This window comes from Tursiops truncatus, chromosome 1, assembly GCF_011762595.2.
Source record: "Tursiops truncatus isolate mTurTru1 chromosome 1, mTurTru1.mat.Y, whole genome shotgun sequence".
NCBI lineage: Eukaryota > Metazoa > Chordata > Mammalia > Artiodactyla > Delphinidae > Tursiops > Tursiops truncatus.
This window is the reverse complement of record NC_047034.1, coordinates 165,946,926-165,971,556: the sequence shown is the minus strand read 5'-3', so window position 1 is coordinate 165,971,556 and position 24,631 is coordinate 165,946,926. Positions and strand designations below refer to the sequence as shown.

The following is a 24,631-nucleotide window of genomic DNA, read 5'->3' as shown; positions in this document are numbered from 1 at the left end:
CCAGTGAATATAAAGTACCATGTTTATAAAGAATAAATGCTGGGTCTAGAAAGGGAGTTATACAATAAAGGATGAGCTATAAATTCCTTTGAATGTGAGACGGTATCTCTAGAAATTAAAAAAGGAATAGATGAAAACAGCAATGCCTAAAAAGGTGAGCCATGCTCGTTATCTTTTAGCTTATATTTTAATATGGCATTTTCAAGCTCTTCCCTTGCCACCCCAACTCCAATACAGCAGTGTAATGAAACACAAAGATCCTAAACTTGAGCATCAATCACATCTGAGCTGAAACCAATGGTCTGCCCCTCACAGCTCCAACAGTAACTGCTCTGAGCCCAGCTCCCTCATGTATAAAGAGGATAATGACTACCTCATAGTTGTTATTTTCTCTCTATCACCACCCAAAATGTTGAATTGGTAGACTGGTATTTTAATTTAATTATCATTTCCTAATGGTATATGGAGGGCCAATGGTTGATGAGTTTCCATTCTCAAGATTCATAAGTGGGAGAAGAGGATTATCTAAGAGTCAACAATAAAAATAGAATGAATAAAGAAAAACGAGAAAGGGACTTCCCTGGCAGTCCAGTGGTTAAGACTCTGAGCTTCTATTGCAGGGGGCACAGGTTTTGGTCCCTGATGGGGGAACTAAGATCCTGCATGCCGCGTGGCACGGCGAAAAAAAAAAGAAAAAAAAAAAGAAAAGAAAAGAAAAACAAGGAGTCAAAGATAAAACTAGGGCTTCTTCTAGCAGGTCAGATACAGTAGTTTCAAGCATTTTCTAAGACAGGGACTTGAGCTGAAGCAGACTGGGATAGGTTCAGTGACTTCAGAAATTATGAGAAGGAAAAAATAATCTATGTTTTCCCAGCAAGACACAATTCCTACCTAATGTATTCCCTTTGTGGAATATTAGCTAAAACAAGTTAGAGATTAACACTAAGGATATTCTGTCATAGGTGGAAGGGCAAAGCCTTTAACCATTTTATAGCATCCCCACCCTTAAGAATTATTTGAACAACCATATTGTGTAAAGCACTTCTTAAGTATAGCCAAAGATGTTAAGTTTTTTTTTGTTTTTTTTCGGTATGCGGGCCTCTCACTGTTGTGGCCTCTCCCGTTGCGGAGCACAGGCTCCAGACGCGCATGCTCAGCGGCCATGGCTCACGGGCCCAGCCGCTCCGCGGCATCTGGGATCCTCCCGGACCGGGGCACGAACCCATGTCCCCTGCCTCGTTAGGCGGACTCTCAACCACTGCGCCACCAGGGAAGCCCCAAAGATGTTAAGTTTTATATTACAAGAGATAATATTTCAAAAAAGAAACAAAAGTAGAAATTCAAGGTGTTAATAAATCTTTGGGTAATTTTTTATTTTCCCCACAGTGTATCCCCTATCCTAAAAAGTAATGAAAACCCGGTTCCTCACGAATTTATCTTTCTGCTGATCTGACAAGTGTCCTCATCTCTACCTCTCTTACTCTTCTCATGCACCTCACCATTAGATACCTAAGGTTTCCCTGTTTCCTACAAAGTTGGCACACTGACTCTCTAGTATTCACTCTGATCTCACCAGTATTGATTCTGAACATAGAAACTTCACAGCATTCCCAACGATCACTCTGCTAACCAACACCTAAGAGATAACACACAGTTTAAACAAATGAGGGCAGTTGTGATCACATAACTGTATGCATTTGTCAAACCTCATTAAACTGTACACTTCAGGTTGGTGAATCTTATCGTATGTAAATTATACCTCAATAAAGCTGATTTTTTTAAAGAGAATGCATGCATTCATTCATCCAGCAATATTTACTGAGCATCTATCATGTGCATCAAAGTTTATACCAAATCTTTCAGCTTGACTACTTGGGTCCTACCTGTATGAAATGTGTGTGCTCTACTCATAAACTAACACTGTCCCAAAAAGCCATGTTCCATGAAAAATGGTTCCATTTCTGATTATGAATGTCTCCTTAATGATGCCCTCTACAGCAGAAGGACCATTAGCTATCCGTCATCTTCCATTACATAAATGAATTCTATGCTCTTTATTGTAATACAAATGCTTCCATCATAAGAAAAAAATTAAGCACCTAAGCATACAGAACATACCTCTACCACAGCCTTATTATATGTTTGTCTTTCTATCAAAAAAATTAGAATATATCAAAAGCTTACTGATAACATTGCTGGAAGAAAAGGTAATATTATTGGGGAACAGACTTAATTGACTCATTTTAGCAACCATAGTGACCCAGTGGCTGAGTCAAAGGCCTGGAAACTAGGCCTCCTGGCTCCCAACCCAATATGCAGAGTGGATCTTAGAAACAGACTTAGGTTTGAATTCCAGCTCCACTTCTTACTAGTTGTATGCATACACTTAGGAAAGTCACCCTCAGTTTGCTCATCTGTGAAACAGGGATGCCAACTACCACCTCACAGCATTGTTGTGAAGACTATATGAGATCTATACCATGTAGCACAATTACTGGGCACAGAGTAGGCAACTCAACAATATTAGTTCCCTTTCTTGGTCTTAAATTATTTAAGAGTAAGAAAATATCTATTAATCAAGGCTAATTCACAATCCCTATTAGTAATCACAGGACAACCATGAACCTGGATTTGCTCCTTGTTCATCACTCTAGATCAACTCCCTTCCCATCCCACCGTTTCCAGTTTTTCAAACTTCAGTTACTATGTTTAGAAGTGATTTAATTTTAGAAACCTGGAAAATTCTTCTGAGTAAATTGAGCAAAACCTTCATCTGCCCCAAGGGGAATTCTGAGCAAAACAATTATTTCTAACAAGAAAAGAATTTTTTTCTATGGGGGTTATTCAATTCAACCACATGAATGCCGCCAAAGCTGCACGCAAAGTAACAGAAAGCCGTCTGGAACACACCGTACAGATTCTCCGAAGGGAAACATCCCCCTAAAATCCAAACACCTCCCTCCCTAACCTTAGGTAGTAAAATCTTAATAGGTGATCTGAATTCCCCAGGCTCTGACACCAGTCCAACTCCTTAGGCCAGAACTGCAGCAGTCCGTAAAACGCCCTGAACAAACCCCACCTCTCAAAATACCCCCAAAAAGGCAGGCAGGTCCAGAGAGTATTTTCTCCTTAATGGACAGATTAAACACTAGAAGCACAATTCCTTTCCCAAGGTCATCCAAGTCAGTGAAGGTGCGACGGAGAATCTGCAGTCTCTCGGGCTTTACGGAGATCACACTGCTGGGATTTTTTTTTTTTTTTTTTGAAGTGGGGGCTGCCTATTCTCTTCCCCTCTCCCACCCTCAAGTGTGAGCACTGGTCTCGGCATTTCCGAAACAAGCCACAACAAGCTCTGCAGTGTTAGGAAAGGGACTGACGCGACGAAGAAACAGATGCTCCAAAGCAAGATGGTCTTTCTCGGCTCGCAGAGCCTTCTCCAAGGTTATTAACAGAAACCGCAGGCACCCCAGGGAGCTCTACAGCGGGCTCCGAACCCCCAGCCCGGCCGCTCCGGGACGCCGGGTTCCCTTCAGCAGCCCTCGCAGCCCGAGGCCACCGGCCCCAGAAACCGCACTTCATTCCAGCGCTCCGGGAAGCCATGGCTCTTTCCCCGCCCGGGCAAGGGTGGGGGCGCGCAGGGAGGCGGGCCGCTCGCGCTGCGGAAAGTTCACCGCGGCTGCGGGCGGGGGCGGCCCCGGCCCGGCTCGCCCGCGTCCCCCAGCAGATTCCACCATTAATTAGTCCTAAGGACTGTCTACTGGCAACTTAAACAAAGCGAATGCCTCGAATTCCTTCCCGGCCCAGCGGTCTGGCTGCGAGACCAGCATCGGCCGGGACACGGGCTGGCGCTGCGGGCGGACAGCTGCGGCGGCCGCGGCGGGACCCCCTCCTCGCCCATCCCGCGTCCCCGCCACCGGGCCCCGCAGCCCGGCCCGCACGCCAGCCTGAGCGCTCCCAAACCTCCCTCCTCCTCCTCCTTCTCCACCTCTCCTCCTCCTCCTCGGGAGCTCCCGGGCTCTTCCTGTAAGATCACTTCCTTCCTCCCCGGGTGCCCACGGGCCCCGCGCAGCCCCCTCCCCGGCGTCCCGGCCCCCCGCCCGGCCGCACCGCTCCCCGCCCCCACCGGGCCCCGCGCGCCTCCCCACCCCCCAACTCCCAAACTCGACCCTAAAACTCTCCTCTGCTCAGCTCTTGGCCTCTAACATTTCTCCTCAGGTTCTCGCTCCCACCAAGAAGTCTCTCAAAACCTTCCCTCCCCCTTCAAAGGAAAAATCTCCAACTCCAAAAGAATTCTCAAGGTCTCTCTCCAAAGATCTCCCTTTCCGAGCTCCTTCTCCGAAATTCCGCTCAAACTCTACCCCCACCTCAACTCCACAACCCCCCAGCCCTCGCCGGGGTGCGCCCGCCGGTTCTGCCCGGTCACCACTGGGTACCCCGACCCCTTGCGGGGCAGGCCTCCTCCTCCGGGCGCCCTCCTCTCTCCGCCCGCCCGCCCGCCCGGCCTCCCGCGCCGCGCTCCCGCCACCTCCCCACAGACTCCTCACCTCGGCGGCTACGGCCCGCGCTCCCGCCCGCCAAGGGCTCCGGCGCTCGGCTCCCGGCGGCCGGCGCCTCCTCCGGCTCCCAAGACTGACAATGAGGGGCGGAGCCAGAAGGTGACGTCAGCGTCCTGGAAGGCGGGGTCTTTGTGGGGGCGGAGCTGATAGACGGTCCCTCCCCCTTTGTCTTCTCCCCCTTCCCGGGACTTGGACTTTTCCAAGTTTTTATCGCCTAATTAGCTAGGTGCCCAGGTCCTGTGCTACGCGCGGTGGAAAATCGAAATGGAAGACAAGACGTCCTGCTTTCAAAAGGGGCACCCTCAGGGGATTGTGGGATTAAATGAGATAATCCATGTAAAGGTATTTAGCCCAAGGTCTAGTATGGAGTAATCTCTCAAAAAATACTATTTCTATTACTCAGCAAAGTGTGGAAAAGGAACTCAGCTTGAACTCAGGAGGCATGGGTTCCAGTCTCCAGCTCTGCTATTAATTCCATGTGTGATCCTAGATAAGTCCTTTGCCATCTATGTTCCCTCCTTTTGCCTTCTTTAAAATGGGAAGGGGCAATGACCAGATGATTTCAAAGGGCCCACCAATAATTCTATGACATTTTCCTGTGGACCTACTATGTGCAAGGTACCTAGAGCCCAGAGAAGGGAGAGGGGTCCTTTGAAGACAGCCTAAGACCCAGATCCAGCATGGTACAGAACACAGCTCTAGACACTCTCCCCTCAGATGCCCTCCCACATACTGACACAGGGTTGCATTCACAAGCCCAGACCCAGATGCACTGAGGGCTGCTTCCTCTTTGACTGCAGCAGCATAGCTGGTCTCTTGAGATATCTCTTGTGTAAGCTCCTTATTGCCTATGGAATAAAGGCCAAATGCCTGGCCTGGTGTGATCTCTTCCTACCTTTACACACACACACACACACACAAAGTTTATCCAAACTTCCCCTAGCACACCCACTGCTTTCCCACATCTGCGCATTGCTCATGCTCTTCCCTTGCTGTCTCTTCTCAGTTTACAACTCTTCCTAGTTTCTCCCAGCCAGAAGCTGACTCTCCCTACTCTCCCTACTCTTATCTTTTTTTTTTTTTTTTGCGGTACGCGGGCCTCTCACTGTTGTGGCCTCTCCCGCTGCGGAGCACAGCCTCCGGACGCGCAGGCTCAGTGGCCATGGCTCACGAGCCCAGCCGCTCCGCGGCATGTGGGATCTTCCCGGGCCAAGGCACGAACCCGTGTCCCCTGCATCGGCAGGCAGACTCTCAACCACTGCGCCACCAGGGAAGCCCTCCCTACTCTTAATACCCATGGCATTGTGTTAACTCTCATGTGGGCATGAACACATTTTAACTTGTGTCAAACTGACCTCCCCTTTGTTTCTTAGCACTTCCTTACTTCCTTGAGGTCAGAGCCCACACATGTTTGTGGAGCTCAGGTTCTGATGCCAGAAAACCCTGGGATTATATACCCGTGTTCTGGCCCGTACTAGCTCTCTTTGAGCCTCATTCTCCTCATCTGTAAAATGAGCATATTAATACAGTCCTTGTGGTGTTCGGTTTAAAATTATATAAGACACTGTGTGGAAAGCACCAGGCACAGTTTTCCACAATGTACCTGTCATTCTTATTTTCATTCTTTTTTTTTTAATTTTATTTATTTATTTATTTTTGGCTGTGTTGGGTCTTCGTTGCTGGGCACGGGCTTTCTCTAGTTGCAGCGAGCAGGGGCTACTCTTCCTTGCGGCACGCAGGCTTCTCATTGCGGTGGCTTCTCTTGCCGCGGAGCAAGGGCTCTAGGCGCATGGGCTTCAGTAGTCGTGGCATGTGGGCTCAGTAGTTGTGGCTCACGGGCTCTAGAGCGCAGGCTCAGTAGTTGTGGCACACAGGCTTAGTTGCTCCACGGCATGTGGGAACTTCCCGGACCAGGGCTTGAACCCATGTCCCCTACATTGGCAGGCGGATTCTTAACCACTGAGCCACCAGGGAAGCCCTTCATTCTTATTATTATTATCATCAATATTATTTCTAGTTCCTAACACCAGATAGCATCCCTAGTGATAATCCATCTAATCATTTCATAGTGGAAGACTGAGGTGCTGAGAGAGGAAGAGGTTCACTGAAAGGGGCCCTGCAGAACATGGCCATTGGAATAGAAACTGCAGTTTTTAGACCCCAGGTGGATTCTGCAGAGTCACAGCTGATACCCCAGAGTGTCTCTGTCACTCAGCACCCGTCCAGGCTGGGGACGCCTTCAAGTTCTCATCCTTTGCAGCAGAGCTGACCCGGTTCTCCCTTGTGCCTCTCTCCTCTCGTTTTCCTTACAGAGAGATGGATCTGTGTTAAACTGCCCTTGGCGACTCCGCAGTCTTCTAGCAGAACTGCAGCAAGGCACTGGGTGTTTCCAGAGTGCTGGCCAGTGGGAAGAGGGAAAGGGCTTTGGGGTTCTGATTAATTTCCTGCGAGGGGGGACAGGCAAATGGCTGTTCTGAATTGCCTGGGCTGGTCCTCAAGAGCCCCTAACAAATCGCAGCTTATTTCTAGAATAAGAGATTCCAAAATTCAACTTCCCATGAAAGGAAGGCATGGCCACAGGATTGCTGCAGGCAAAGAAAGGGCCTTTACTGAGTCCCTGCTATGTGCTGATTCCAAGCATTGCAGACACTTGGAAGAGAGAACCCAGGACATACAGGGGAGGTTCTGAAGACAGAACCTTCTCTCTGGGACCCATGAACTGATCAGCCACTTATTCATTCATTCAGAGCAAAAGCTTTGGCACAGGACAGATCAGGATTCAAATCTCAGCTCCATTACTTACCAGTTGTGTGACCTTGGGCTTTCAAGTCTCTGCACCTCAGTTTCTCATCTGAAAAATGTGAATAATAATAGTATTTATTCCATTCAGGGGCTGTGAGGATCAAATGAAATAACATGTGAAAGAGCTTAGTTCAGAGCCTGGCATCTAGTTCATGCCAGGATATGGTGGCTGCTGTGACTATTCCAACATGGCCTCCCAGTAAGGCCTCTCATGTGCTGGCCTCTGGACTGGAGGTAATAGTTCCAACCATAAGAAACTCATTTGGTAAAAGGAATGGAATAGATTTTCATGAATAGGCAAGAAAAGGTGTCTACCGGGTATTGTTAAATTAAAAAAAAAAAAGAGTAAGAATAAGTTGCAGAATTACAGAAGTAGTAGGATCCCATAATTATAATTTATATGCTTAGTATATGCATTACAAAATGGAGAATACAGAAAACTAAATACGATGCCTTCTTTTTATTTTGCGTTTCTTTGTGTGTGTGTGTGTGTGTGTGTGTGTGTGTGTGTGTGTGTATAGCAGGCATTTTCAAAAAAGACTCTACTGAATGCTAAGAGGGAGAAAGAGGATGAAGACACAGCTACAAGGTGTATCAGCAATGGGCATCTGAACCAACTGTTCATAAGCCACAGAAAATTCTACCGGTTCCACCTCATTCTTCATGGCATTCCAGGGAAAGCCCCAGCCCAGACAATTCTCATCTTCTCACGTCTCCCCAGCCCTTAGCTGCACTTGAACTTTCAATGGTATAGCCAGAGGCAAGACTCTGAACAGAACTCCCAGGAACCATAGCAAGGCCAGTAGGAGAGACCTTTAAACAGGAAGAATCTTTTTTTGCTCCCTGTCCTGTGCCCCATCCCCACCTCCCAAGGAGTAAACAATCTGACAGCATCTTGCGGCTACAGTGCCTAAACCTGCCTGCACTTTCATTTCTCCTCATTATATCTTTCTGTAATTTAAATTTTTTTACAAAGAGGATGTATTACTTGGTCATCAGAAAAAAGGCAGTAAAGATGTATATAATAAGAAAGCTAACCAAGCCCGTGCTGGTTCACTTTTGTTGGTTTCCAAACAATAAATTAGAACAATGTGGTTGAGGCCAATGCTTAAGTCTCACAGGAATCATAGAAAGTAAGAGTGGGAAGGGATAGAATCACCCTCAGTTTCTCCTACCACCCCCCAAATGGCATAATTTTAAGTCCTCTCACATTTCAGACCACCCACCAACACATGTATTTCATACATTCATTCAACAAACACTTATGGATCCTTTACTATAAACCAAGCATCATATAGGTTATGAAGGTCATTATTCCTATCTTGCAGATTAGAAAAACAAGACTCAAGGAGGTAAAGTAAACTGCCCAAAGTCTCACATCTATTGGGATCTAAACCAAGACCTTCACAACATCAAAACTCAATTCCTAAAGGGTGAGAGCTAAATTCCAAAGTGAGTGTGCTGTGTACTTAGGCAGCCATGATTGCTGGGTGGCCTCGGGCAAGTCACTGAACTCTTCGCAGCAGCAGTTTCCCCATCTCTGTGGAGTAAGGACATACCTGCATATTTTACGTAAGTTAAGCACTTTGTAAGTTATAACACATAATTCAAAGGGAAGTCATTATATCACTCTTCTGAGACTGATTCTCACTAATCTTTGGATCTCTTGGTGCTTTCCCCATTAGTGTTTATCCCCATTAATGTTTACCCCCCATTAACATATTTAAGACAGTCTTCCTTGCACAAGCTCATATTATACCCCCCACTAGCCTGGGACCTCCTCAAGGAGTGGAACAATGCTTATTCATTTCTACTTCCTTTCTGCCCCTAGTGCAGTGTCTGGCAGTCCCTCCATTCCTTCACTCTTTCATTTATTTCATAACAAATGGCTGAGAGCCTAACATGTGTAAGACAGCAAAGGTCCCTGCCTTCTTAGGACTTAAGACTGGTGCGGTGGAGAGACAAGAAAATATTAAGCACAGTTAATTACTTCATTAATTAACTGCATTAAATCTCACAAAGTGGGACTTCCCTGGTGGCACAGTGGTTAAGAATCCGCTTGCCAATGCAAGGGACACGGGTTCAATCCCTGGTCCAGGAAGATCCCACATGCCATGAAGCAACTAAGCCCTCGAGCCACAACTACTGAGCCCGCATGCCACAATTACTGAAGTCCGGCGCCTAGAGCTCGTGCTCCGCAACAAGAGAAGGCACCGCAATGAGAAGCCTGCACACTGCAACAAAGAGTAGCCCCCACTCATCGCAAGTAGAGAAAGCCCGTGCGCAGCAATGAAGACCCAACGCAGCCAAAAATAAATTAAAAAAAAAAAATCTCACAAAGTATCAGCCCAGGTGCAATGAGAGCTTGGGGGACGTGTTGTGGGGACCTAAGTGAATCCAGGACATAGGGAAGGCTTCCTAGAGGAGGTGGCCTGGAGTCCTAGAGATGTTAAGAAATTTGTTCAATGTCACACAGCTGTTGAGTGGAAATCTGGGATTTTAACCCGGAACACTTGACTCCACACCCATATTCTTCTACTAAACAACACTGCCTTTTATCTCCTCCCTCCTGTTCTTCCCTGGCTCTTATTGGTGAAAGGGAGCAAGGTCTGTCTAACACGCGATGCTCAAAAGCAATGTTTTTCCAAGATTGCGGGATCAGGGCCCCCTTTGAGAATCTGGTGAAATCCATGCAACATCTCCCATGTATACATGTATACAGACAGACCCACAAAGTCTTGCCTGCAATTTCAGGGTCCATAGGCATCCTGAGGCCCAGGTTTAGAACTCACACCATGGGGACCATAGGACTTTATAGTGAGATTCTCAGAACCTCAGAAAGATATACCAGGGCCCCATGGGGACCTCAAATTCAGAGACAGACCCCAGGATTCTATAAAAAGATTCTCAAGATCCAGGCGAAAGAGGCTGGGATCCTGTAGAGACCCCAAGTCCTTCCCCTGCAGAGACGTTAAGATGCCACATAGATTGCAGAGGAGGCTCAGACCTGGACAAAGCTGGTGTCCCCACAGGGGAACCCATGGGCCTTGGAAAGCTATGGTGAGACCTTTTTTGGGTCGCTGACACCTTTGAGGAAAAATGCACCACACAAGATGCTGTACACAAAATCAAGGCTTTCACAGACCTCTAGGAGGCCATCAGTAACCCCCAGAATCAGGCCTCCTGTTCTTGGGCCTCCACAAGAACCTGAAGCCCCTCAAGAACCTGGACCAGGACCACAGACTCAAGGCACAAACTCTAGAGTCAAACAGACCACGGGTCGAATTCTGGCCCTGCTGTTTACTAGCCATGACCTTGGGCCACTCACCTACAAACCCTCAGGCCTCAGCGTCTCACCTCCCAAAAGAAAGGGTCGGTCACCTCTCCCTCCCCAGTCCAAGCCCCCGCGGCGTGGGCTCCGGGGCGGGTGGGGTGTAGGCGTCTGCGGGACCCAGTCTCTCCGCTCCGGCGCCCGGGAGGGACCAGGACTGCAGCACTTTCCTGCAATGCTAATGGGCCGACTGCAGCGGGAGTGCGGGCGGCGCGGGAGGCGGCGCGCCTGCCGCAGTGACAGCGCCGCGCCGCGCCCCCGCGGGCCTGGGAAGCCGGCAGGGCCGTTCCCACCCGCCGGGCAGGGCGTTCCCGCCGGCCGGCTTCCTGCAGTCGGGGGCAGCAGAGGGGGGAGGCGCGGAGGGGCCGCGGGGCCCGGCAGGCCTGGTTCCTGGCTTTCTCTCCACGTTTCCTGAGCAGGACCGGCCGGGGGATGGGACCCAGCACAAACGTCCTTCCTGGGAGCGCAGCCAGGAAATCGCGTCCTGGTTCGCTCAGGTTCCTCCTCTGTCCGGGAAGGTGCCGATTGCGGTCCGTAATCTTCTCGTACTTACCCACTGGGTGTGATGCGACCCGCTTACCGCTTCGGGAAGCTGAGAGCTGAAAAGGCAGACCCCAGACACTACAACACTGCAAGATTCCAGCCCCATGATGGAAGTTAATTCCATCCTACGGATGAGAAAACTGAGGCTTGAAAAAATGAAGTGACTTACCCAAGGCCTTCATAAAAACATTACTGCAAATAAAATAATGTGTTCACTACCTACCAGGCGCTGTGCTACAAATGCTCTAAATGTAATTGTATCATTGAGTCTCAGAACCTATGAAGATAACTATTGTCCCTATTTTATAAATGAGGAGACTGAGAACCAGAGAAGCCAAGTGGCTTCTCCGATGTCTCACAGCTAGGAATTAAATGCCAATCTCCTGTTTCCAGAGCTCAGGCCATTCCACTATCCTGCGACCCAGATGTCCTATTTCAACGCATTACAGTGAGTAACCTGAGAATCAGAACCCTGTCTCCTTTGTCTTTGGGTCCCCCAAACCCCACTTGGAACTTGACACAAAATAGGCACTCGGAGATGACTCTGGAGCCTAGCACAGAAGCTCAAAGTTAGAAGGACTAGTAGGAAGCATCTAGCCTGACTACTTCTAGAGCCTTCAGCCAAGTGAAAATTCAGCCTCTGCTTCAATACTTCCTGTCATGAGGAACTCTCCCTCTCGCATCATAATCCATTCCCCTGTTGGACAAATATGTTTGGTCTAAAATATAAATACTTCATTTTGCTCATGTTCCTTGTAAACAGAGGAAGAACATTTCCCTCCTCTTGGGCATAATACACACCGCATGGTATCCTTAGCCATTTTATAAGGGTTCAATAATTTTAAGTCCTTGTGAACCGGAACAATGCCAGCTATTTACCAGAGATGTTCCCCTTTCATGTGTAGAGTTGTTTCAGAGCGAAGCAGCCAGCCCAGACTACATTTTCCTGCACCTCTTGCAACTAAGTATGTGACAATGGGATATGGGCAGAGACAATGTGTGCGTGTCCAGGCCAAATCCAAGTTAAGAACTATGTATGCTTTCTCAAAGCTCTCTCATTTCTCTCCCATCTGCCAACTGGATGCCAACACCACATGAACCTGGGAAACCACATGCTGAACACAGCAGAGCCTTGGTCAGCCTGGGTTTCACCCAAGTCGCTTGACTGAATGGTACCCACATTGAACCAACTTCTATTTAGTGTTTAGGCATTGAGATCTCAGGATTCCTCTATTACAGCAGTTAGCATAACTTAACTAACACTGGGACCAACTTAGGTTCATTGTTATGTCCTCCACTTCACAAAGCATGATGTTGGTCACAGAAAAGTTGCTCAAAAGACATCCATTTAGCACTGACTGTGTCCACCTGGTTCAGCTGGGCAGAAATAGTCTGTTCATCTCACTGATGCATTATGTCTTGTCTATTCCAAAAAGGGTTTTGCATTGCAGCTGCAAGCCTATTTGATGGATAATTAAAGAGCAAGAATCAAGAAGTAATGAAAGCCTGGACCAAAGGACAGTGGAGAAGGAGGGAAGAAAAGTGAAAAATTGACTAATAATAGCGGAAATGCTAGGTCAAGTTTTCTAAGGACAGCAACTGTGACAGAGCAAAAAACCATGGCTCTGAGTTTCCTGGCAGTCAAAGCAAAGAGGGAAACAGGATGAGTTACAAATTATATGGGAAGTAGTAAACATGTGATTAAGCACACAAACCCCAGAGCCAGACTGTGTTGTTTTGAAGCCCAACTCTACCACTTACTTAGGCAGTTATTTAACTTCTCTGTGCTTCTGTTTTTCATCTAAAAAATGGAGATGATATAATAATAATACCCCTCTCTTAGGGTCATTGGGAGGATTAAATGAGCCAAGGCATATTCAGTTCTTATAACAGGCCTGTCACGTGGTGAATTCTATATAAGAATTAGCTGTTGCTACAGTCTGATTGGAAGAATCAGGTCAGTGATGTGGAAGAGACAATTTTTTCCCTGTACTAAACTCTCAGAGGCATGTATTATATAAGGGACCCCAACTAATACAATGGACTGTGCCTTAATCAGACTTAGGACAACTGCTGGGCCCTGTATCCCATGGTCATTTCTCTTATTGGCTTTTGGTCCAGACAAGCCTTGGCATTCTACTCACTAGGTAACTCTGGGGGCAGATTGTTCGGGTGCCCTAAGTGCCTTTCTGATGACCTGTCCACAAGGCAGGTAAGTGTCGTGGTGACAAGCAAAGGGGCTGGTGTCAGACCCAGGTACATTTGTTAACCTCTTCAAGCCTCAGTTTCTCCACCCATACAGTGAAGATAACAACAAATAGTACCTACCTAAGAGAGCTGCTATAAAGATTCCATGAAAGAATAGATACAAAACCATTACCACAATGACCGGAACTATGGGAAGATGGTACTACACCAGCACTCACAAAATAAGGGAGAAACTGACAAAATTAAAATAAGGAATCTCACCTGAGATCCCTGGAGTACGGAGAATCATTTTTAATGCTTTAAAAATTGAAACAGTTAAGACTCCAGGCTTCCACTACAGAGGGCATGGGTTTGATCCCTGGTCAGGGAACTAAGATCCTGCATACTGCATGGCTAAAATAAATAAATAAATAAATATAAAATTTTGTTTAAAAGTGGAACAGAAATGGTAATTTCCTGCAGAATGTGGCCCTGGGCTGACCAAGGCATCATTTCTTTGCTTCTGGCTGGAATTCCCTTGGCCTGATTCAGTGTGGTGTGCAGCCCAGGCTGGCCTGTTTTTGGAGCCACCCTGGCCTGATGAGGTGCTGCAGAGCCAAAATGACCACCATGCCACAGCAAAAGACTGTTTCTGAGGGGAGTTGAGAACCAGAAGCTCCCCCTTGGGCTTCCATGTGTTGGGTGCTTCCTCGGTTCCCAGCACTGCACTGAGCATATTACGTTGCCCTGACAACAGCTTCAAGGGGTGAGCCCTACTGGCAACCACATTTTATGGATGAGTAAACTGAAAATCAGAGAAGCAAAGTGACCTGTCTAGGGTCACACAGCTAAGAACTGGCTAGGCTGGGACACGAGAGAGATGTGTGTTTCTAACCATTAGACCACACTGCATCTCCCCTGCACCCTGGCCCAGGATCTTGTCTCTCTCATTAGCCTAGGCTATCTGTTTTCCTCAAGGATCTTCTAGGAAACACCCACTGTAGGGACCACCTTCTCCTCCTGTCTGGGCAGCCCCTTACCCTGTGAGAACTATCTCCTGGACAAGACAGACAAGTGTTAATGGTGTGCCTTAAGCTGGTCAGAAGCTCTGAGTGGATGGAAAACCCGCCACCATCGCCATCACAGAGTCCAGTCTCAGCTCTCATTTGCTCAGCCTCCTGGTTGGTCTCTCTCTCTGCCTCCAGGCTCCCCCACCTCCATTCCTCCCTTCACCTGCAATCAGGGTGATGGGTCTCAACACTTACCTAACCAAGTCATCCCCCTTCTGAATAACCTTCAGCAGCTCCCTATTGCTCCCAGGATAAAGTTCAAAGTCAATCGTCTGGTATAGCCCTCAAGGCCCAGCCTACTTCTCCAACTCTCTCTTTGCTCTCAGGCATCCTTGGCCCCCATCGCCCCAAACATTCATAGTTCCCAGCCCCAGAGCCTTTGCACATGCGGTTCCTGTGTGATGTGAGGTGAACGAGCTGCCAGGCCTAAGCTGTGTTGTGAGATTGTCAGATTCCATTAACCTCATCTTCTCCCTGCCCTCTAACCAAGACGTCTCTGCCAGCAGGAGTTGCCCACCATCCACCTGGAAAAGGGACCAGTCAGGAAGAGGGCATAAGCAACTCGGGCTCTGTGTAGAGTCCTGGGAAATGAGGACCTTGTCTTGCATCCACTCCACGTGTCAGAAACTAGGTGTCAGGAGGTGACATGATAAAGCAGCAATGGGGAGCTAGATTTCCTACCAAGTCTACGTGACGCCTGTATCCAAGTTTTGAACAATTCCCCAAGGCAATCTCCTTATTTGAGACAGAATTCACCTCTGTATATGTATATAATGTATACAGTTGCCTGAGTGCTGTCCCAGAGCAGGCAGTCTTCCCACCTCATTATTTCCACTTGCTAGCAATAATTGCTCTGAATGAGGAAGGCGCCCACTCATCGTTGATTCTGTGCCTTTCTCTGGTGCCCCTGTGCCACCTGGTGGGCATATATGGAATAGACCAGTATTTCTGCGGACAGCTCTGAGGAAGGAGGCCTAGGGTAGGTGCCCTTAGCCAAATTCTCCAGGGTGGCATTTTCATCTCAGTCTACATTGCCCTCTGAGACCCCAGGGCTCACCTGCGCCTGAGGTCCTGAAAAAGGCAGAAGCTGATTCTGTCTCACTGTGGAATCTTGGGTCTGTCACGGGCCCTCTCTGGGCTCAGGTTCCTCATCTATAAAAAAGGACCTGAAGAAATCGGGCCCTACCAGCTCTGACATTCTAGGATCTGTGTCTAAAGTTCATTAAGTGGGAACTTCCCTGTTGGCACAGTGGTTAAGAATCCACCTTCCAATGCAGGGGACGCGGGTTCAATCCCTGGTCAGGGAACTAAGATCCCACATGCCGCGGGGCAACTAAGCCCACGCACAACTACTGAGCTCGCATGCCTCAACAAGAGAGCCGGCGTGCGGCAAACTACAGAGCCCACGTGCTCTGGAGCCTGCATGCCACAACTAGGGAGAGAAAAAAAGAAAAAAACCTCACACCACAACTAGAGAGAAGCTCACGCGCCGCAACTAGAGAGAAGCCTGTGCACAGCAATGGAGACCTGACGCAGACAAAAAACTGAAAAAGAAAATAAATTTTAAAAATAATAATAATAATAATAAATAAAGTTCAGTTAAGTGACCTGTGGCTCTGCCTCCTTCTTTAGCTCAATGGGAAGAATGTAAATTCCAGGGGGGCAGGGAAGTTGCTGGCTTATTCACTCTCTATCACAAGTGCATGGGACAGTGCTTCAAACATAGATGCTTTACTGGGTTTGAGGCTGTATAAATAGAAGCACTGTATGTACAATGAAAGAGGTAACACTCCTGTCCATGTCTGGAGTTCCGAGTTCCATTTGGGATCAGAACTTTGAAAGGGACATGGAGAAAGTGTAAGTCATTCCTAGGAGGATGAAGAAAATAATAGCTGAAAGGGGGACCACAAAACTACACAGTATAGGGGAACAGTTGAAGAAGCCAGAATATTGAATCTGGTATAAAAAAGACTCAGGGGGTACATCTTCCTTCAAATATCTGAAGAGGGCATCTGGGGAAAAGAAATGGGAGAACTAGGAATTACGGTTGTTACTTTAAGGGAACAGATATTTCTTTCCCCAAAACCAAAAGAAGTTTTCAGTCTGAGCTACATAAAGAACACACCTGAATTTGAATCCCAGTCTGTCCCTAACTAGTTTTGTAACCTTGGGCAAGTTTCTTTATCACATTAAGCCTTGGTTCTCTCATCTGTAAAATGGGTATAATGTGGAGCACACAGGACTGTTGCGAGGATAGAATGATATAAAACATTTTTAAAGTGCCTAGTGCGAGGCCTAGTGCCTGGTTAGTGCTGAAGGAGTGTTGCTGTGGTTAAAAACAGAGAGAGGGAGTGAATATCCTGTCACTGGAAGTGTAAGCAGAGGCTCGAGGATAACGTGGCAGGAATGGGAAGGAGTCAAGCAGCTAGTGGGACTGTGGCTCGGGAAAGTGGTGCGGGCTAGTAGCTAGTAGTACTGGCTCTTGGTCACAATGATTAGATGTTGATCTTGGCTTTGCAATTTAATTGCTGTGCAAGTTACTTAACCATTCTGAACCTCAGTCTCCCCAGCTGCAAAATAGGGATAAGTAGTTCCCACCTCACCGAGTTGTTGGGGGATGAAGCAATCAAAATGTGAGCGGCTTCTCTGATGTTAATGATCTGATTGGGATTGTCCTGGATGACCTTGAAGGTCCCCTCCCATCTGATATTCTCCAGGTCTGGAATCCCTGCTCTTGCCCTTGGGAGCAGACTGCAGGGGGCCCTGGGGAAGCAGGTAAATGCACTGTCCTAAGACTCCCAGATGCAGAAGACTCCTTGCATCTGCTCCTTGCCAGGGGCAGTGTAAACAGGGCACTGTCCCTTTCCCTCCCCCACAAGCCAGCCTTTCCTGTGACAGGAAGGTGGCTAGGATGGCATCTGAGGAAGCTGAGGGGGCAGGACACAGGATGGGTTACGGGACAGGACAGTGGTGGACAGGCTGTCTGTTTTTCTAATCTGCTTATGCACTTTGGTCCCCAGATAAACTGTGAGCTCTGTGAGGGATCCAACGGCTGTACAGGGTACAGAAATTAGCCAATAGCCTAGGGAGGATCAGAAGTTGCCAAATGGCAGCCCAGGGGCCGGATCTGGCTCACAGGTTTGTTTAGTTGTCTGCATAGTTGCACAGCGGTTTGTTTTTTAAATTAGTTGTCAACATTTAAAAATAAGGGGATTGCATTAAAAATCCCAATTCCTTACTCTCTTCAAAGTCAGCAGAGCTGACACATTTCTGTATGGCACGAGTTAGTGAGAGATGAGTAGTAGCTGCCACCTTTAGTTAGGGCATGTGAGCTCCAGTCACCAGAGTCCCCACACCTCCCAGTTGTATCACACCAGTCAGCTTCACTCACTTATGAATGTGCAAATTACTTAACCATTCTGAGCCTTAGTCCCTTGAGTTTATGATCCCTGGGATAGAGGGATATCTAAGCAATATCTAAGGACAATGCGACAAATCCCAGCCTGGTTATGTGATTCATGAGTGCTCTGAACTCCATTTCCGCACCTGTAAAAGGGGGAGAAGGACACAGATCCCTCCCAGAGCTGATATGAAGATTACTTAAGAAAATGTCTGGGCTTCCCTGGTGGCGCAGTGGTTGAGAGTCCGCCTGCCGATGCAGGGGACACGGGTTCGTGCCCCGGTCCGGGAAGATCCCACATGCCGCGGAGCGGCTGGGCCCGTGAGCCATGGCCGCTGAGCCTGCGCGTCCGGAGCCTGTGCTCCGCAACAGGAGAGGCCACAACAGTGAGAGGCCCGCGTACCAGAAAAAAAAAAAAAAAAAAAGAAAATGTCTGTAAATCACCTGGAACATAGGTGCTCAACAAAAATTCCTTGTGAGTATCCCACGGCCCAGGCTCATTCAATACTCTCCCTGGTTTTGAATGCCACAGTCCTGGGCACAGTGCCAGGTCCCAATCACCCTATGAGGCTAGTGTTATTGTTATACACACCATACAGAAGAGCAAACTGAGGCACAGAGAGATATTAAGCAAGTAAATGGAAGAGCTGGCATACATAGCCCAGTTTGTCTGATTCCCAAACCTGTGCTTTTCCCTCACAGCCACACGCCATTTTGGCCCTGACCACATCCACTGGGGTTGAGTGTGAATTCTGAGGTATAACTAACTATGGGGCTGGAATTCTAGCTCTACTAGCATTTACTAGCAGTGTGACACTGGACGAATTATCTAATTTCTTGGGACTTCCAGTATTTTATCTGGAGGATAGGAAAAGGACCATCTTCATGTGGGTTAAATGAGTTAAATGCTCATAAAATACTTAGGGCAGTACCTGGGTACACAGTAAGAGCTCAATAAATGCTAGTTATTGTTATCATTAATTCAGCACTGGCTGCGTGCCAGGTACTAAGAGTACAAAGATCAATGAGAGTCCCTGTGGGGCTCAAGATGAGCGATCATAGGCCAGAGTGATGTGCTGTCAGGGATCCTGGCTGTGGAAGCAGAGGTGGGTAGTGGTTAACTTTACGTGTCAGTTTTTCAGGACCACAGTGCCCAGACATTTGGTCAAATATTATTCTGGATGTTTCTGTGAGGGTGTTTTTGGATAAGATGGACATTTAAGCCAGTGGACTTTGAGTAAAGCAGATTGCTCTCCATGATGTGGGTGGGCCTCATCCAATCAGTTGAAGGCCTGCATAGAACAAAATGGCTGACGTCCCCTAAGCAAGAGAGACTTCTCCAGAAGATGTCCTTTGGGCTTCACCAGCAACATTGGCTCTTCTGCACCAGACTGCTTTTGGACTCAAGGTGGAACGCTTTTGTCTTTATCTCCAGTCTGTCATCCTCCCCATCAGATTTTGGACTCATCAAGCCTCCACTATTGTGTAAGTCAATTCCTTGAAATAATTCTCTTTCTATATAAATGCACATCCTATTTGTTCTATGTCTCTGGAGAACCCTGACTAAAAGAGCGGGGGGTAGTACCAATACCTTTGGCAGTGCTAGCCTGGAGAAGGTTGTCCGGGGGCCCTGACCCTCTCCTTATAGATGTAACTGTCTTTAATATTTGGGATGCATTTACTACGAGGATCTCACAAAGCTGGGAGAGATAGCACCTATAGAGGCTGACAGAATCAGGATGCAAAACCCACTTAATCTTCAGAATGATGTGTAGGAACCTGCAAGAAGAAATGGATCAATGAAAAGTCTTCCCCTTGGGCTCAATTGTGCAGAGACAGAATCAGGGACCAGGGGGCAGGAGAATGTAGCCAGCTGGAAAGCACTAGGTGTGTATAAGACTTGGCACTTTAGTTTGACAACAAGTGCAATATGGGCCAATTCCTTCCTGGGTTACATTAAGTTCTGATGAGGCATGAGGCTGATCAGCCCTGGCCTCCAGGTTTCAAAAAGGCAGGATAGGGACGGGCAGGTGGAAGTTACTGGAAATCAGATTTGGGCCCAGTGGGAAGAACAGTCAGTACTGACCAAGATGGCCTGGGTGTCTCATGGGCACTGATCTCCCTGTCACCAAGAATGTTCTAGGAGTTATCCCTTCTTCACGATGTAACCAAGACAGTGCTGTGAAGAGAAAGAGCATGCACTTGGGATGGGATGGACCTAGATTCAAACTAGTTAGTGTGAGTGTGACCTCAGGTGAGTCACCCTGAGCCCATGGACCTCAGGGAGTACCCGTGCTGCACTGGAAATCCCTGGGTTGCCTCTTAAAGCAGCCAGTGAATATAACCTGTTTACCACACTGGCTGGCTCACACTGAGAAACGTCCTCTGGCTGTCCTCACTTCCCTGCCCAAGGCGCCAACCCCGTGCCAACCCAAGAGTGCCTCGTGCTGCCCAAACTTGCTGCCCTCCAGCCCGTGAGAGGACCGGGTAGCAAGAGAGAGGTGTGTCGTCCTGCTATCTGTCTCGATGCGTTCAGTAGCAAGTAACAGAAAAATCCAGCGAACAGCGTGTAAATCATAAGGATGATTACTGTTCACTTAACAAGTAATCCGAGACAGGCAGTCCCAGGGAAGCTTTGGGGCCTCAGTGATGCAGTCAAGGAAGTGGGCTTGCTCTTTCTCCTCTGCCGTCCTCAGGGCATCCACAAGGTTTTCCTGCAGGATCACAGGATGGCTGCCCAAGCTTCCCATCCTCACCGGACCGCTCCCAAGAAGGAAGAACATTTTTAGAACTTTTTTTTCCTCACATGTCTCTCTTTCCCTGCAAGGAGTATCTTTCCAAAGGCCCTAGCAACTTTCCCTTGTATCTTTTTATTTTATTTATTTTTTAAAATTGAAATATAGTTGATTTACAATGTTGTGTTTCCCCTTATATCTTGAATAACCAGCTTCTCCAGGTTGGCAAGGTACTTCTCCATTTTGTACCTAAATTCTCAGATCCTGGGAACCCCCTTGGTCTCTGGCAGATCTGACCAGTTGGTTTCCCTACTTATATCCCACTGGCCAGAACTGGGTCACATATCCATCCCTTGACCAATCCCTAGTAGAGGGAATGGAAGTATTCCAACTGGTTTAAACCAATCAGGATTCACCTCCTGGGGGAACTGGCATGTTGCCATTTGACCTGATTGATGGCAGGAAGCAGGACTGGCTGCTAGACGTGAATCCTGCAGTGTCTGCCACACTTGCGTACATCAGAAATTAGCAAATTCCTGTCCTAGACAAGGCTCTGCTCTCCCCCAGCATCATCGCCATCATGCTGTGCGTGTGTTTGTGACTAATTGTGAAAGAATTAGGAGCATGACAAGGATGTTGGCAGAGGGGGAAGGAGTAAAGCCCCAAATACCGGCTTCCTCTGTGGTCATGGGAAATAAGTTTATTTTTAATCTGATCTTCATGTGGCCTAATTAGTGTGCAGTTCTCCAGGCATGGGCAGCTTTCAGGTAATAATAAGAAAGAGCAGAAAACAGCTGATCTTTCTCCTAAGCTGGCCTATCCTTTGACGGTCCCTGGGTAGAAACTGTGGAGGAGGGGGCATCTGAGCAGAAGGACAGAGGGCCTGGGCTGAGTGCAGGCTAAGGGGTCAGCCCAGCCCTGGCTCCTTGGGGATACTGGGGTAACCCAGCCTCCTCACTCACCTCTTGCCTCAGCTACACTCAGGACAGAACTGCCCTGAGTGTGACCTAGGTCTACCTGACACCAAATCTCATGATATGTGAGGTTCCAGCCACAGGAACCAGTTACCTTCTCTTAAAACTTTAAAGACAAAGACATTGAGAATAAGTCATTTATAAACCTGGAAATGGTGTTTCATTCATTCATTCAAACAAATATTTATTGAGTATCTACCATGTCTAGGCACTGAAGTGTGTTGGCGATCAAACAATGATACATGATAAGTAAGATCCCCACCTTTAAGAAGCTGACACCCTAGAGGTGACAGACAGACAATAAGCAAGAACTAATATATGTCATCCTCAGTAATAAATATAATAAAGTCAGAGAAGAGGACAGAGATGGCTGGGTAGATGGAGGGGAGGGGTGCCTGCTCTTCTGAGGTCTTCCGACTACAGCCTGTGAGCTGCCACCTATTTTAGTAAATAACATTCTCGTGGAATATAGCCAAGCTCATTGATTTATGTATTGTCTATGGCTGCTTTCATGCTACAATGGCAGAGTTGAATAATTACAACACAGATTCTATGACCTGTGAAGCTGAAAATATTTACTCTCTGGCCCTTAAAAAAAAAGTTTGCCATCACAAGGAGATACCATTTCACACCCACTAGAATGGCTATAATCAAAGACAGACAATAACAAGTAAGAGTGAGAATGTGAACAAACTGGAACCCTCACGCACTGATAATGGGAATGTAAAATGGTGCAGCCGCTTTGGAAAAGTCTGGCAGTTCCTCAACAGGGTAGACAGAGGTACCATATGACCCAGCAACTCCACTCCTAGCTATATATCTAAGAGAAATGAAAGCATATGTCCACACAAAAACTTATACCACAAAGGTCAGAGCAGCAGTATCCACAGTAGCCAAAAAGTGGAAACAACCGAAACGTCCATCAATAGATAAACGAATAAATCAAATGTGGTATAGTCATACAATGGAATATTATCTGACAATAAAAGGAAATGTAGGGGGCTTCCCTGGTGGCGCAGTGGTTGAGAGTCAGCCTGCCGATGCAGGGGACGCGGGTTCGTGATCCGGTCCGGGAAGATCCCACATGCCGCGGAGCGGCTGGGCCCGTGAGCCATGGCCACTGAGCCTGCGCGTCGGAGCCTGTGCTCCGCAACGGGAGAGGCCACAACAGTGAGAGGCCCGCGTACCACAAAAAAAAAAAAAAAGGAAATGTAAGGACTGCCCCCCCAATGCAGGGGGCCCGGGTTCGCTCCCTGGTCGGGGAACTAGGTCCCGCATGCATGCTGCGACTAAGAAGCCCACATGCCGCCGCTAAGACCTGGCGCAACCTAAATAAATAAATAAATATTAAAGAAAGAAAAAGAAATGTAATAGTGATGTATGCTACAATATGGATCAACTGTGAAAATAAAGAAGCCAGTCACAAAGTACCACGTATTGTATGATTCCATTTGTATGAAATATCCAGAAGAGTCCATCTACAGTGACAGAAACAGGTTACTGATCGCCTAGGGAGAGAGGGTGGGCAATGATGGCTAAAGTGTGCACGGTTTCTTTTTGGGGTGATGAAAACTGATTGTGGTGATGGTTCCACAACTCTGTGAACATACTAAAAGGCATGGAATTGTACCGTTTAAATGGGTGAATTTATGGTATATGAATTATATCCCAATAAAGCTGGGGTTTTTTTACATCTTTATTGGAGTATAATTGCTTTACAATGGTGTGTTAGTTTCTGCTTTATAACAAAGTGAATCAGTTATACATATACATATGTTTCCATATCTCTTCCCTCTTGCGTCTCCCTCCCTCCCACCCTCCCTATCCCACGCATCACAAAGCACCAAGCTGATCTCCCCGTGCTATGCGGCTGCTTCCCACTAGCCATCTATTTTACGTTTGGTAGTGTATATATGTCCATGCCTCTCTCTCGCTTTGTCACAGCTCACCCTTCCCCCTCCCTATATCCTCAAGTCCGTTCTCTAGTAGGTCTGTGTCTTTATTCCTGTCTTACCCCTAGGTTCTTCATGACATTTTTTTTTCTTAGATTCCATATATACGTGTTAGCATACGGTATTTGTCTTTCTCTTTCTGACTTACTTTAGTCTGTATGACGGACTCTAGGTCCATCCACCTCACTACTAATAACTCAATTTCGTTTCTTTTTATGGCTAAGTAAGATTCCATTGTATATATGTGCCACATCTTACCAATAAAGCTGTTTTTAAAAGTTTCACCAACCTTTGTTCTAGACAGTTAGGGAAGGACTCGAGGTGGTGGCATTTGAGCCTCTTTTGTAATTGGCTCAAAGTTCTCAAATAGTAACAGGTGGCATTTTACTGAGCACTTACGTGCCAGGCACTGTGTGAAGCATTTTGCAAATCACTGCCTCATTTAATCCTCACAAAGATCCTATGGCTTAAATACTGACAACTCCATTTAACAGGTGAAGAAACTGGAGCACAGAGAGATTAGGGGACTTGCCCCAGGTCACACAGTTGATAAATGGCAGAACCAGGATCCAACCCCACGTATTCCTTTTTTTTTTTTTTTTTTGCGGTATGCGGGCCTCTCACTGTTGTGGCCTCTCCCATCGCGCAGCACAGGCTCCAGACGTGCAGGCTCAGCGGCCATGGCTCACGGGCCCAGCCGCTCCGTGGCATGTGGGATCTTCCTGGACCGGGGCACGAACCCATGTCCCCCGCATCAGCAGGCAGACTCTCAACCACTGCGCCACCAGGGAAGCCCCAACCCCATGTATTTCTGACCTCAAAGCCTGTGCCTTTAACCACTGAGACACACTGTATGTACATAGTTCCCTGTCCAGTCTCTGGATTCTTGATCTTTCCCAGATCAGATCAGGAAGATGGCCCAAAGCGAGATGGAGGAGGTGGGGAAGAGCACAGCCTTAAAGGAAAGTAGGGAAGGGCACGCGGGGAGCAGAGGAGAGCAGTGACCATGCTGAGACGTGTCTCTGGGCTCAGGGAGGGCCTCCACGGGGTGAGCAAGTCACTAACACAGTGGTTTTAGAAA

The 24,631-nt window shown here is 47.6% G+C and overlaps 1 protein-coding gene and 1 long non-coding RNA gene across 5 annotated transcripts in view; both read right to left on the bottom strand.

Moving 5' to 3' along the window:
• LUZP1 (leucine zipper protein 1) overlaps positions 1-4,668 on the bottom strand; it is an 81,038-nt gene extending 76,370 nt beyond the window's left edge. For 2 of the 4 annotated variants that reach the window (XM_073794460.1, XM_033841583.2), the window contains exon 1: positions 4,545-4,668. The gene's annotated coding sequence lies outside the window, so the exon portion shown is untranslated. The remainder of the gene's footprint in view (positions 1-4,544) is intronic. The other 2 variants (XM_033841591.2, XM_033841578.2) reach the window with 1 other exon arrangement.
• Positions 4,669-6,505: 1,837 nt separating this feature from the next.
• On the bottom strand, positions 6,506-10,973 carry LOC141276904 (uncharacterized). The gene is made up of 3 exons (XR_012327239.1): positions 10,687-10,973; positions 7,360-7,407; positions 6,506-6,861 (listed from the first exon to the last, which is right to left on the bottom strand). It is a non-coding gene; the product is annotated as an uncharacterized lncRNA (long non-coding RNA).
• Positions 10,974-24,631: the final 13,658 nt, after the last annotated feature.